This window comes from Pseudophryne corroboree, chromosome 2 (genome assembly GCF_028390025.1).
Source record: "Pseudophryne corroboree isolate aPseCor3 chromosome 2, aPseCor3.hap2, whole genome shotgun sequence".
In the NCBI taxonomy this organism is placed as follows: Eukaryota; Metazoa; Chordata; class Amphibia; order Anura; family Myobatrachidae; genus Pseudophryne; species Pseudophryne corroboree.
The window spans coordinates 40210916-40226074 of record NC_086445.1 but is presented as its reverse complement, the minus strand read 5'-3'; positions in this window follow the sequence as shown (position 1 = coordinate 40226074).

The following is a 15159-nucleotide window of genomic DNA, read 5'->3' as shown; positions in this document are numbered from 1 at the left end:
TTTACACAGTACGGCAGACAGCGTCCCCTTTTTACACATTACGGCAGACAGTGTCCCTTTTTTACACATTACAGCACACTGCGTCCCCCTTTTTACACATTACGGCAGACAGCGTCCCCTTCTTACACATTACGGCTGACTGCGTCCCCTTTTTATACATTGCGGCTGACTGCGTCCCCCGTTTTACACATTACGGCAAATAGTCCCTCTTTTTACACATTACGGCAGACAGCGTCCCCCTTTTTACACATTACGGCAAACAGGGTCCCCATTTTACACATTATGGCAGACAGAGTCCCTTTTTACACATTACGGCAGACAGCGTCCCCTTTTTACACATTACGACAGATAGTCCCCCTTTTTCTACATTACGGCAGACAGCGTCCCCTTCTTACACATTACTGCACACTGCGTCCCCTTTTTAAACATTACGCAGACAGTGTCCCCTTTTTACACATTACGGCAGACAGCGTCCCTTTTTTACACATTACGGCACACTGCGTCCCTTTTTTACACATTACGGCAGACTGCATCCCCCTTTTTACACATTACGGCAGATAGTCCCCGTTTTTACACATTACGACAGACAGCGTCCCCTTTTTACACATTATGTCAGCCAGTCCCCTTTTTACACATTACGGCAGACTGCGTCCCCCTTTTTACACACTACGGCAGTCAGCGTCCCCTTTTTACACATTACGGCAAACAGTGTCCCCCTTTTTACACATTACGGCAGACAGCGTGCCCCTTTTTACACATTACGGCAGACAGTGTCTCCTTTTTACACATTACGGCAGACAGCGTCCCTTTTTTACACATTACGGCAGACTGCGTCCCCCTTTTTACACATTATGGCAGATAGTCCCCCTTTTTACACATTGCGGCAGATAGTCCCCCTTTTTACACATTACGGCAGACAGCGTCCCCTATTTACACATTACGGCAGCCAGTCTCCCTTTTTACACATTACGGCAGCCAGTCCCCCTTTTTACACATTACGGCAGATAGTCCCCCTTTTACACATTGCGGCAGATAGTCCCCCTTTTTTCACATTACGGCAGATAGTCCTCCTTTTTACACATTACGGCAGACAGCATCCCCTTTTACACATTACGGCAGATAGTCCCCCTTTTTACACATTGTGGCAGATAGTCCCCCTTTTTACACATTACGGCAGACAGCGTCCCCTTTTTACACATTACGGCAGCCAGTCCCCCTTTTTACACATTAAGTCAGACAACGTCCACTTTTTACACATTACGGAGGACAGATTCCCCTTTTTACACATTACGGCAGACAGCTTCCCCTTTTTACACATTACGGCAAACAGGGTCCCCTTTTTCCACATTATGGCAGACAGCGTCCCCTTTATACACATTACGGTAGACAGCGTCCCCTTTTTTTACACATTACGGCAGATAGTCCCCCTTTTTACACATTACGGCAGACAGCGTCCCCTTTTACACAGTACAGCAGCCAGTCCCCATTTTTACACATTACTGCAGACAGCGTCCCTTTTTTACACATTACGGCAGACTGCGTCCCCCTTTTTACACATTATGGCAGATAGTTTCCCTTTTTACACATTGCGGCAGATAGTCCCCCTTTTTACACATTACGGCAGACAGCATCCCCTTTTTACACATTACGGCAGCCAGTCCCCCTTTTTACACATTACGGCAGCCAGTCCCCCTTTTTACACATTACGGCAGATAGTCCCCCTTTTACACATTGCGGCAGATAGTCCCCCTTTTTACACATTACGTCAGATAGTCCTCCTTTTTACACATTGCGGCAGATAGTCCCCCTTTTTACACATTACAGCGAACAGATTCTCCTTTTTACACATTACGGCAGACAGCTTCCCCTTTTTACACATTACGGCAGACTGCATCCCCCTTTTTACACATTACGGCAGATATTGTCCCCTTTTTACACTTTACGGCAGACAGCGTTCCTTTTTTAAACATTACGGCAGACTGCGTGCCCTTTTTTACACATTACGGCAGATAGTCCCCCTTTTTACACATTGTGGCAGATAGTCCCCCTTTTTACACATTACGGCAGACAGCGTCCCCTTTTTACACATTACGGCAGCCAGTCCCCCTTTTTACACATTACGGCAGACAACGTCCACTTTTTACACATTACGGCGGACAGATTCCCCTTTTTACACATTACGGCAGACAGCTTCCCCTTTTTACACATTACGGCAAACAGGGTCCCCTTTTTCCACATTATGGCAGACAGCGTCCCCTTTATACACATTACGGTAGACAGCGTCCCCTTTTTTTACACATTACGGCAGACAGTCCCCCTTTTTACACATTACGGCAGACAGCGTCCCCTTTTACACAGTACAGCAGCCAGTCCCCCTTTTTACACATTACGGCACACTGCGTCCCCTTTTTAAACATTACGGCAGACAGTGTCCCATTTTTACACATTACGGCAGAAAGCGACCCTTTTTTACACATTACGGCAGACTGTATCCCCATTTCTACACATTACAGCAGATAGTCTCCCTTTTACACATTACGGCAGATAGTTCCCGTTTTTACACATTACGGCAGACAGCGTCCCCTTTTTACACATTACGGAAGACAGTGTCCCACTTTTTACACATTACGGCAGATAACGTCCCCTTTTTACACATTACAGCGGACAGATTCCCCTTTTTACACATTACGGAGGACAGCTTCCCCTTTTTACACAGTATGGCAGACAGCGTCCCCTTTTTACACATTACGGCAGACAGTGTCCCTTTTTTACACATTACAGCACACTGCGTCCCCCTTTTTACACATTACGGCAGACAGCGTCCCCTTCTTACACATTACGGCAGACTGCGTCCCCTTTTTATACATTGCGGCTGACTGCGTCCCCCGTTTTACACATTACGGCAGATAGTCCCTCTTTTTACACATTACGGCAGCCAGTCCCCCTTTTTACACATTACGGCAGATAGTCCCCCTTTTACACATTGCGGCAGATAGTCCCCCTTTTTACACATTACGGCAGATAGTCCCCCTTTTTACACATTACGGCAGACAGCGTCCCCTTTTTACACATTACGGCAGCCAGTCCCCCTTTTTACACATTACGGCAGCCAGTCCCCCTTTTTACACATTACGGCAGATAGTCCCCCTTTTACACATTGCGGCAGATAGTCCCCCTTTTTACACATTACGGCAGATAGTCCTCCTTTTTACACATTACGGCAGATAGTCCCCCTTTTTACACATTACAGCGAACAGATTCTCCTTTTTACACATTACGGCAGACAGCTTCCCCTTTTTACACATTACGGCAGACTGCATCCCCCTTTTTACACATTACGGCAGACATTGTCCCCTTTTTACACATTACGGCAGACAGCGTTCCTTTTTTAAACATTACGGCAGACTGCGTGCCCCTTTTTACACATTACGGCAGATAGTCCCCCTTTTTACACATTGTGGCAGATAGTCCCCCTTTTTACACATTACGGCAGACAGCTTCCCCTTTTTACACATTACGGCAGCCAGTCCCCCTTTTTACACATTACGGCAGACAACGTCCACATTTTACACATTACGGCGGACAGATTCCCCTTTTTACACATTACGGCAGACAGCTTTCCCTTTTTCCACATTACGGCAAACAGGGTCCCCTTTTTCCACATTATGGCAGACAGCGTCCCCTTTATACACATTTCGGTAGACAGCGTCCCCTTTTTTTACACATTACGGCAGATAGTCCCCCTTTTTACACATTACGGCAGACAGCGTCCCCTTTTACACAGTACAGCAGCCAGTCCCCCTTTTTACACATTACGGCAGACAGCGTCCCCTTTTTACACATTACGGCACACTGCGTCCCCTTTTTAAACATTACGGCAGACAGTGTCCCATTTTTACACATTACGGCAGAAAGCGACCCTTTTTTACACATTACGGCAGACTGTATCCCCCTTTTTACACATTACAGCAGATAGTCTCCCTTTTACACATTACGGCAGATAGTTCCTGTTTTTACACATTACGGCAGACAGCGTCCCCTTTTTACACATTACGGAAGACAGTGTCCCCCTTTTTACACATTACGGCAGACAACGTCCACATTTTACACATTACGGCGGACAGATTCCCCTTTTTACACATTACGGCAGACAGCTTTCCCTTTTTCCACATTACGGCAAACAGGGTCCCCTTTTTCCACATTATGGCAGACAGCGTCCCCTTTATACACATTTCGGTAGACAGCGTCCCCTTTTTTTACACATTACGGCAGATAGTCCCCCTTTTTACACATTACGGCAGACAGCGTCCCCTTTTACACAGTACAGCAGCCAGTCCCCCTTTTTACACATTACGGCAGACAGCGTCCCCTTTTTACACATTACGGCACACTGCGTCCCCTTTTTAAACATTACGGCAGACAGTGTCCCATTTTTACACATTACGGCAGAAAGCGACCCTTTTTTACACATTACGGCAGACTGTATCCCCCTTTTTACACATTACAGCAGATAGTCTCCCTTTTACACATTACGGCAGATAGTTCCTGTTTTTACACATTACGGCAGACAGCGTCCCCTTTTTACACATTACGGAAGACAGTGTCCCCCTTTTTACACATTACGGCAGATAACGTCCCCTTTTTACACATTACAGCGGACAGATTCCCCTTTTTACACATTGCGGCAGACAGCTTCCCCTTTTTACACAGTACGGCAGACAGCGTCCCCTTTTTACACATTACGGCAGACAGTGTCCCTTTTTTACACATTACAGCACACTGCGTCCCCCTTTTTACACATTACGGCAGACAGCGTCCCCTTCTTACACATTACGGCAGACTGCGTCCCCTTTTTATACATTGCGGCTGACTGCGTCCCCCGTTTTACACATTACGGCAAATAGTCCCTCTTTTTACACATTACGGCAGACAGCGTCCCCCTTTTTACACATTACGGCAAACAGGGTCCCCATTTTACACATTATGGCAGACAGAGTCCCTTTTTACACATTACGGCAGACAGCGTCCCCTTTTTACACATTACGACAGATAGTCCCCCGTTTTACACATTACGGCAGATAGTCCCCCTTTTTCCACATTACGGCAGACAGCGTCCCCTTCTTACACATTACTGCACACTGCGTCCCCTTTTTAAACATTACGCAGACAGTGTCCCCTTTTTACACATTACGGCAGACAGCGTCCCTTTTTTACACATTACGGCACACTGCGTCCCTTTTTTACACATTACGGCAGACTGCATCCCCCTTTTTACACATTACGGCAGATAGTCCCCGTTTTTACACATTACGACAGACAGCGTCCCCTTTTTACACATTATGTCAGCCAGTCCCCTTTTTACACATTACGGCAGACTGCGTCCCCCTTTTTACACACTACGGCAGTCAGCGTCCCCTTTTTACACATTACGGCAAACAGTGTCCCCCTTTTTACACATTACGGCAGACAGCGTGCCCCTTTTTACACATTACGGCAGACAGTGTCTCCTTTTTACACATTACGGCAGACAGCGTCCCTTTTTTACACATTACGGCAGACTGCGTCTCCCTTTTTACACATTATGGCAGATAGTCCCCCTTTTTACACATTGCGGCAGATAGTCCCCCTTTTTACACATTACGGCAGACAGCGTCCCCTATTTACACATTACGGCAGCCAGTCTCCCTTTTTACACATTACGGCAGCCAGTCCCCCTTTTTACACATTACGGCAGATAGTCCCCCTTTTACACATTGCGGCAGATAGTCCCCCTTTTTTCACATTACGGCAGATAGTCCTCCTTTTTACACATTACGGCAGACAGCATCCCCTTTTACACATTACGGCAGATAGTCCCCCTTTTTACACATTGTGGCAGATAGTCCCCCTTTTTACACATTACGGCAGACAGCGTCCCCTTTTTACACATTACGGCAGCCAGTCCCCCTTTTTACACATTAAGTCAGACAACGTCCACTTTTTACACATTACGGAGGACAGATTCCCCTTTTTACACATTACGGCAGACAGCTTCCCATTTTTACACATTACGGCAAACAGGGTCCCCTTTTTACACATTACGGCAAACAGGGTCCCCTTTTTCCACATTATGGCAGACAGCGTCCCCTTTATACACATTACGGTAGACAGCGTCCCCTTTTTTTACACATTACGGCAGATAGTCCCCCTTTTTACACATTACGGCAGACAGCGTCCCCTTTTACACAGTACAGCAGCCAGTCCCCCTTTTTACACATTACTGCAGACAGCGTCCCTTTTTTACACATTACGGCAGACTGCGTCCCCCTTTTTACACATTATGGCAGATAGTCCCCCTTTTTACACATTGCGGCAGATAGTCCCCCTTTTTACACATTACGGCAGACAGCATCCCCTTTTTACACATTACGGCAGCCAGTTCCCCTTTTTACACATTACGGCAGCCAGTCCCCCTTTTTACACATTACGGCAGATAGTCCCCCTTTTACACATTGCGGCAGATAGTCCCCCTTTTTACACATTACGGCAGATAGTCCTCCTTTTTACACAGTACAGCAGCCAGTCCCCCTTTTTACACATTACGGCAGACAGCGTCCCCTTTTTACACATTACTGCACACTGCGTCCCCTTTTTAAACATTACGGCAGTGTCCCATTTTTACACATTACGGCAGAAAGCGACCCTTTTTTACACATTACGGCAGACTGTATCCCCCTTTTTACACATTACAGCAGATAGTCTCCCTTTTACACATTACGGCAGATAGTTCCTGTTTTTACACATTACGGCAGACAGCGTCCCCTTTTTACACATTACGGAAGACAGTGTCCCCCTTTTTACACATTACGGCAGATAACGTCCCCTTTTTACACATTACAGCGGACAGATTCCCCTTTTTACACATTACAGCACACTGCGTCCCCCTTTTTACACATTATGGCAGACAGCGTCCCCTTCTTACACATTACGGCAGACTGCGTCCCCTTTTTATACATTGCGGCTGACTGCGTCCCCCGTTTTACACATTACGGCAAATAGTCCCTCTTTTTACACATTACGGCAGACAGCGTCCCCCTTTTTACACATTACGGCAAACAGGGTCCCCATTTTACACATTATGGCAGACAGAGTCCCTTTTTACACATTACGGCAGACAGCGTCCCCTTTTTACACATTACGACAGATAGTCCCCCGTTTTACACATTACGGCAGATAGTCCCCCTTTTTCCACATTACGGCAGACAGCGTCCCCTTCTTACACATTACTGCACACTGCGTCCCCTTTTTAAACATTACGCAGACAGTGTCCCCTTTTTACACAATACGGCAGACAGCGTCCCTTTTTTACACATTACGGCACACTGCGTCCCTTTTTTACACATTACGGCAGACTGCATCCCCCTTTTTACACATTACGGCAGATAGTCCCCGTTTTTACACATTACGACAGACAGCGTCCCCTTTTTACACATTATGTCAGCCAGTCCCCTTTTTACACATTACGGCAGACTGCGTCCCCCTTTTTACACACTACGGCAGTCAGCGTCCCCTTTTTACACATTACGGCAAACAGTGTCCCCCTTTTTACACATTACGGCAGACAGCGTGCCCCTTTTTACACATTACGGCAGACAGTGTCTCCTTTTTACACATTACGGCAGACAGCGTCCCTTTTTTACACATTACGGCAGACTGCGTCCCCCTTTTTACACATTATGGCAGATAGTCTCCCTTTTTACACATTGCGGCAGATAGTCCCCCTTTTTACACATTACGGCAGACAGCGTCCCCTATTTACACATTACGGCAGCCAGTCTCCCTTTTTACACATTACGGCAGCCAGTCCCCCTTTTTACACATTACGGCAGATAGTCCCCCTTTTACACATTGCGGCAGATAGTCCCCCTTTTTTCACATTACGGCAGATAGTCCTCCTTTTTACACATTACGGCAGACAGCATCCCCTTTTACACATTACGGCAGATAGTCCCCCTTTTTACACATTGTGGCAGATAGTCCCCCTTTTTACACATTACGGCAGACAGCGTCCCCTTTTTACACATTACGGCAGCCAGTCCCCCTTTTTACACATTAAGTCAGACAACGTCCACTTTTTAAACATTACGGAGGACAGATTCCCCTTTTTACACATTACGGCAGACAGCTTCCCCTTTTTACACATTACGGCAAACAGGGTCCCCTTTTTCCACATTATGGCAGACAGCGTCCCCTTTATACACATTACGGTAGACAGCGTCCCCTTTTTTTACACATTACGGCAGATAGTCCCCCTTTTTACACATTACGGCAGACAGCGTCCCCTTTTACACAGTACAGCAGCCAGTCCCCCTTTTTACACATTACTGCAGACAGCGTCCCTTTTTTACACATTACGGCAGACTGCGTCCCCCTTTTTACACATTATGGCAGATAGTCCCCCTTTTTACACATTGCGGCAGATAGTCCCCCTTTTTACACATTACGGCAGACAGCGTCCCCTTTTTACACATTACGGCAGCCAGTCCCCCTTTTTACACATTACGGCAGCCAGTCCCCCTTTTTACACATTACGGCAGATAGTCCCCCTTTTACACATTGTGGCAGATAGTCCCCCTTTTTACACATTACGGCAGATAGTCCTCCTTTTTACACATTGCGGCAGATAGTCCCCCTTTTTACACATTACGGCGAACAGATTCTCCTTTTTACACATTACGGCAGACAGCTTCCCCTTTTTACACATTACGGCAGACTGCATCCCCCTTTTTACACATTACGGCAGACATTGTCCCCTTTTTACACATTACGGCAGACAGCGTTCCTTTTTTAAACATTACGGCAGACTGCGTGCCCCTTTTTACACATTACGGCAGATAGTCCCCCTTTTTACACATTGTGGCAGATAGTCCCCCTTTTTACACATTACGGCAGACAGCGTCCCCTTTTTACACATTACGGCAGCCAGTCCCCCTTTTTACACATTACGGCAGACAACGTCCACTTTTTACACATTACGGCGGACAGATTCCCCTTTTTACACATTACGGCAGACAGCTTCCCCTTTTTACACATTACGGCAAACAGGGTCCCCTTTTTCCACATTATGGCAGACAGCGTCCCCTTTATACACATTACGGTAGACAGCGTCCCCTTTTTTTACACATTACGGCAGACAGTCCCCCTTTTTACACATTACGGCAGACAGCGTCCCCTTTTACACAGTACAGCAGCCAGTCCCCCTTTTTACACATTACGGCAGACCACGTCCCCTTTTTACACATTACGGCACACTGCGTCCCCTTTTTAAACATTACGGCAGACAGTGTCCCATTTTTACACATTACGGCAGAAAGCGACCCTTTTTTACACATTACGGCAGACTGTATCCCCATTTCTACACATTACAGCAGATAGTCTCCCTTTTACACATTACGCAGATAGTTCCCGTTTTTACACATTACGGCAGACAGCGTCCCCTTTTTACACATTACGGAAGACAGTGTCCCACTTTTTACACATTACGGCAGATAACGTCCCCTTTTTACACATTACAGCGGACAGATTCCCCTTTTTACACATTACGGAGGACAGCTTCCCCTTTTTACACAGTATGGCAGACAGCGTCCCCTTTTTACACATTACGGCAGACAGTGTCCCTTTTTTACACATTACAGCACACTGTGTCCCCCTTTTTACACATTACGGCAGACAGCGTCCCCTTCTTACACATTACGGCAGACTGCGTCCCCTTTTTATACATTGCGGCTGACTGCGTCCCCCGTTTTACACATTACGGCAGATAGTCCCTCTTTTTACACATTACGGCAGCCAGTCCCCCTTTTTACACATTACGGCAGATAGTCCCCCTTTTACACATTGCGGCAGATAGTCCCCCTTTTTACACATTACGGCAGATAGTCCTCCTTTTTACACATTGCGGCAGATAGTCCCCCTTTTTACACATTACGGCGAACAGATTCTCCTTTTTACACATTACGGTAGACAGCTTCCCCTTTTTACACATTACGGCAGACTGCATCCCCCTTTTTACACATTACAGCAGACATTGTCCCCTTTTTACACATTACGGCAGACAGCGTTCCTTTTTTAAACATTACGGCAGACTGCGTGCCCCTTTTTACACATTACGGCAGATAGTCCCCCTTTTTACACATTGTGGCAGATAGTCCCCCTTTTTACACATTACGGCAGACAGTGTCCCCTTTTTACACATTACGGCAGCCAGTCCCCCTTTTTACACATTACGGCCTACAACGTCCACTTTTTACACATTACGGCGGACAGATTCCCCTTTTTACACATTACGGCAGACAGCTTCCCCTTTTTACACATTACGGCAAACAGGGTCCCCTTTTTCCACATTATGGCAGACAGCGTCCCCTTTATACACATTACGGTAGACAGCGTCCCCTTTTTTTACACATTACGGCAGATAGTCCCCCTTTTTACACATTACGGTAGACAGTGTCCCCCTTTTTACACATTACGGCAAACAGGGTCCCCTTTTTACACATTATGGCAAACAGCATCCCCTTTTTACACATTACGGTAGACAGCGTCCCCTTTTTTACACATTACGGCAGACAGTGTCTCCTTTTTACACATTACGGCAGACAGCGTCCCTTTTTTACACATTACGGCAGACTGCGTCCCCCTTTTTACACATTATGGCAGATAGTCCCCCTTTTTACACATTGCGGCAGATAGTCCCCCTTTTTACACATTACGGCAGACAGCGTCCCCTTTTTACACATTACGGCAGCCAGTCCCCTTTTTACACATTACGGCAGCCAGTCCCCCTTTTTACACATTACGGCAGATAGTCCCCCTTTTACACATTGCGGCAGATAGTCCCCCTTTTTACACATTACGGCAGATAGTTCTCCTTTTTACACATTGCGGCAGATAGTCCCCCTTTTTACACATTACGGCGAACAGATTCTCCTTTTTACACATTACGGCAGACAGCTTCCCCTTTTTACACATTACGGCAGGCTGCATCCCCCTTTTTACACATTACGGCAGACATTGTCCCCTTTTTTTACACATTACGGTAGACAGCGTTCCTTTTTTAAACATTACGGCAGACTGCGTGCCCCTTTTTACACATTACGGCAGATAGTGCCCCTTTTTACTCATTGTGGCAGATAGTCCCCCTTTTTACACATTACGGCAGACAGCATCCCCTATTTACACATTACGGCAGCCAGTCCCCCTTTTTACACATTACGGCAGACAACGTCCACTTTTTACACATTACGGCGGACAGATTCCCCTTTTTACACATTACGGCAGACAGCTTCCCCTTTTTACACATTACGGCAAACAGGGTCCCCTTTTTCCACATTATGGCAGACAGCGTCCCCTTTATACACATTACGGTAGACAGCGTCCCCTTTTTTTACACATTACGGCAGATAGTCCCCCTTTTTACACATTACGGCAGACAGCGTCCCCTTTTACACAGTACAGCAGCCAGTCCCCCTTTTTACACATTACGGCAGACAGCGTCCCTTTTTTACACATTACGGCAGACTGCATCCCCCTTTTTACACATTATGGCAGATAGTCCCCCTTTTTACACATTGCGGCAGATAGTCCCCCTTTTTACACATTACGGCAGACAGCGTCCCCTTTTTACACATTACGGCAGCCAGTCCCCCTTTTTACACATTACGGCAGCCAGTCCCCCTTTTTACACATTACGGCAGATAGTCCCCCTTTTACACATTGCGGCAGATAGTCCCCCTTTTTACACATTACGGCAGATAGTCCTCCTTTTTACACATTGCGGCAGATAGTCCCCCTTTTTACACATTACGGCGAACAGATTCTCCTTTTTACACATTACGGCAGACAGCTTCCCCTTTTTACACATTACGGCAGGCTGCATCCCCCTTTTTACACATTACGGCAGACATTGTCCCCTTTTTTTACACATTACGGTAGACAGCGTTCCTTTTTTAAACATTACGGCAGACTGCGTGCCCCTTTTTACACATTACGGCAGATAGTCCCCCTTTTTACTCATTGTGGCAGATAGTCCCCCTTTTTACACATTACGGCAGACAGCATCCCCTATTTACACATTACGGCAGCCAGTCCCCCTTTTTACACATTACGGCAGACAACGTCCACTTTTTACACATTACGGCGGACAGATTCCCCTTTTTACACATTACGGCAGACAGCTTCCCCTTTTTACACATTACGGCAAACAGGGTCCCCTTTTTCCACATTATGGCAGACAGCGTCCCCTTTATACACATTACGGTAGACAGCGTCCCCTTTTTTTACACATTACGGCAGATAGTCCCCCTTTTTACACATTACGGCAGACAGCGTCCCCTTTTACACAGTACAGCAGCCAGTCCCCCTTTTTACACATTACGGCAGACAGCGTCCCTTTTTTACACATTACGGCAGACTGCGTCCCCCTTTTTACACATTATGGCAGATAGTCCCCCTTTTTACACATTGCGGCAGATAGTCCCCCTTTTTACACATTACGGCAGACAGCGTCCCCTTTTTACACATTACGGCAGCCAGTCCCCCTTTTTACACATTACGGCAGCCAGTCCCCCTTTTTACACATTACGGCAGATAGTCCCCCTTTTACACATTGCGGCAGATAGTCCCCCTTTTTACACATTACGGCAGATAGTCCTCCTTTTTACACATTGCGGCAGATAGTCCCCCTTTTTACACATTACGGCGAACAGATTCTCCTTTTTACACATTACGGCAGACAGCTTCCCCTTTTTACACATTACGGCAGACTGCATCCCCCTTTTTACACATTACGGCAGACATTGTCCCCTTTTTACACATTACGGCAGACAGCGTTCCTTTTTTAAACATTACGGCAGACTGCGTGCCCCTTTTTACACATTACGGCAGATAGTCCCCCTTTTTACACATTGTGGCAGATAGTCCCCCTTTTTACACATTACGGCAGACAGCTTTCCCTTTTTACACATTACGGCAGCCAGTCCCCCTTTTTACACATTACGGCAGACAACGTCCACATTTTACACATTACGGCGGACAGATTCCCCTTTTTACACATTACGGCAGACAGCTTTCCCTTTTTACACATTACGGCAAACAGGGTCCCCTTTTTCCACATTATGGCAGACAGCGTCCCCTTTATACACGTTACGGTAGACAGCGTCCCCTTTTTTTACACATTACGGCAGATAGTCCCCCTTTTTACACATTACGGCAGACAGCGTCCCCTTTTACACAGTACAGCAGCCAGTCCCCCTTTTTAGGCAGACAGTGGCATTACGGCAGACAGTGTCCCATTTTTACACATTACAGCAGAAAGCGACCCTTTTTTACACATTACGGCAGACTGTATCCCCCTTTTTACACATTACAGCAGATAGTCTCCCTTTTACACATTACGGCAGATAGTTCCCGTTTTTACACATTACGGCAGACAGCGTCCCCTTTTTACACATTACGGAAGACAGTGTCCCCCTTTTTACACATTACGGCAGATAACGTCCCCTTTTTACACATTACAGCGGACAGATTCCCCTTTTTACACATTGCGGCAGACAGCTTCCCCTTTTTACACAGTACGGCAGACAGCGTCCCCTTTTTACACATTACGGCAGACAGTATCCCTTTTTTACACATTACAGCACACTGCGTCCCCCTTTTTACACATTACGGCAGACAGCGTCCCCTTCTTACACATTACGGCAGACTGCGTCCCCTTTTTATACATTGCGGCTGACTGCGTCTCCCGTTTTACACATTACGGCAGATAGTCCCTCTTTTTACACATTACGGCAGACAGCGTCCCCCTTTTTACACATTACGGCAAACAGGGTCCCCATTTTACACATTATGGCAGACAGAGTCCCTTTTTACACATTACGGCAGACAGCGTCCCCTTTTTACACATTACGACAGATAGTCCCCCGTTTTACACATTACGGCAGATAGTCCCCCTTTTTCCACATTACGGCAGACAGCGTCCCCTTTTTACACATTACTGCACACTGCGTCCCCTTTTTAAACATTACGCAGACAGTGTCCCCTTTTTACACATTACGGCAGACAGCGTCCCTTTTTTACACATTACGGCACACTGCGTCCCTTTTTTACACATTACGGCAGACTGCATCCCCCTTTTTACACATTACGGCAGATTGTCCCCGTTTTTACACATTACGACAGACAGCGTCCCCTTTTTACACATTATGTCAGCCAGTCCCCTTTTTACACATTACGGCAGACTGCATCCCCCTTTTTACACACTACGGCAGTCAGCGTCCCCTTTTTACACATTACGGCAAACAGTGTCCCCCTTTTTACACATTACGGCAGACAGCGTGCCCCTTTTTACACATTACGGCAGACAGCATCCCCTTTTTACACAGTACGGCAGACTGCGTTCCATTTTTACACATTACGGCAGACAGCATCCCCTTTTTACACATTACGGCTGATAGTCCCCCTTTTTACACATTACGGCAGTGATAAAGCTAAATATTTATCTTATAACATTCACTATATGTGGGTAAGAGACGTATGGGGTACCGTAAGGGTACGCAATTAGCGTAGCAGATGCTTAGCCATGGTCGAGACGCACATGCGGCACGCTCGCTCACAGCTTAACGCTTGGTGTCGAATACGCTATAGGCGGCCGACTACCGTAATGATACGCTACTAGCGTAGCGGACGCTGTGACCGCGAGGGGAACACGAGCGGCGCAGACGCTTACGGGATGACACTCAGTAAACCTTGTATGCAACACACTATGATTGAGTTTGTATTGTAAACCTTACAACTGAAATACTGCAGCGATATAACGCTGCTTAACCTTGCTAGTGTAAATGCTGTTTGAGCGATTAAGTCGCTCTGAATACCCTCTGCAATGTAATAAACACACAATACCTTGCTAAGGCTCCAAAACCTTTACTAACAGGATTAAGTTATATTAAAAGGGGAAATACAGTTGACAATTCATACACTACAAGCTAACATCAATATCTAACAAAATAACTACACATAAATACACAATAGCAGCACAATAGCAAATAATAACATACAATGAGAGAGAGAGAGATCGTGGCACAATTACAATCAGAGATTAAGAATGGTCACAGAGAGAGTACTTAC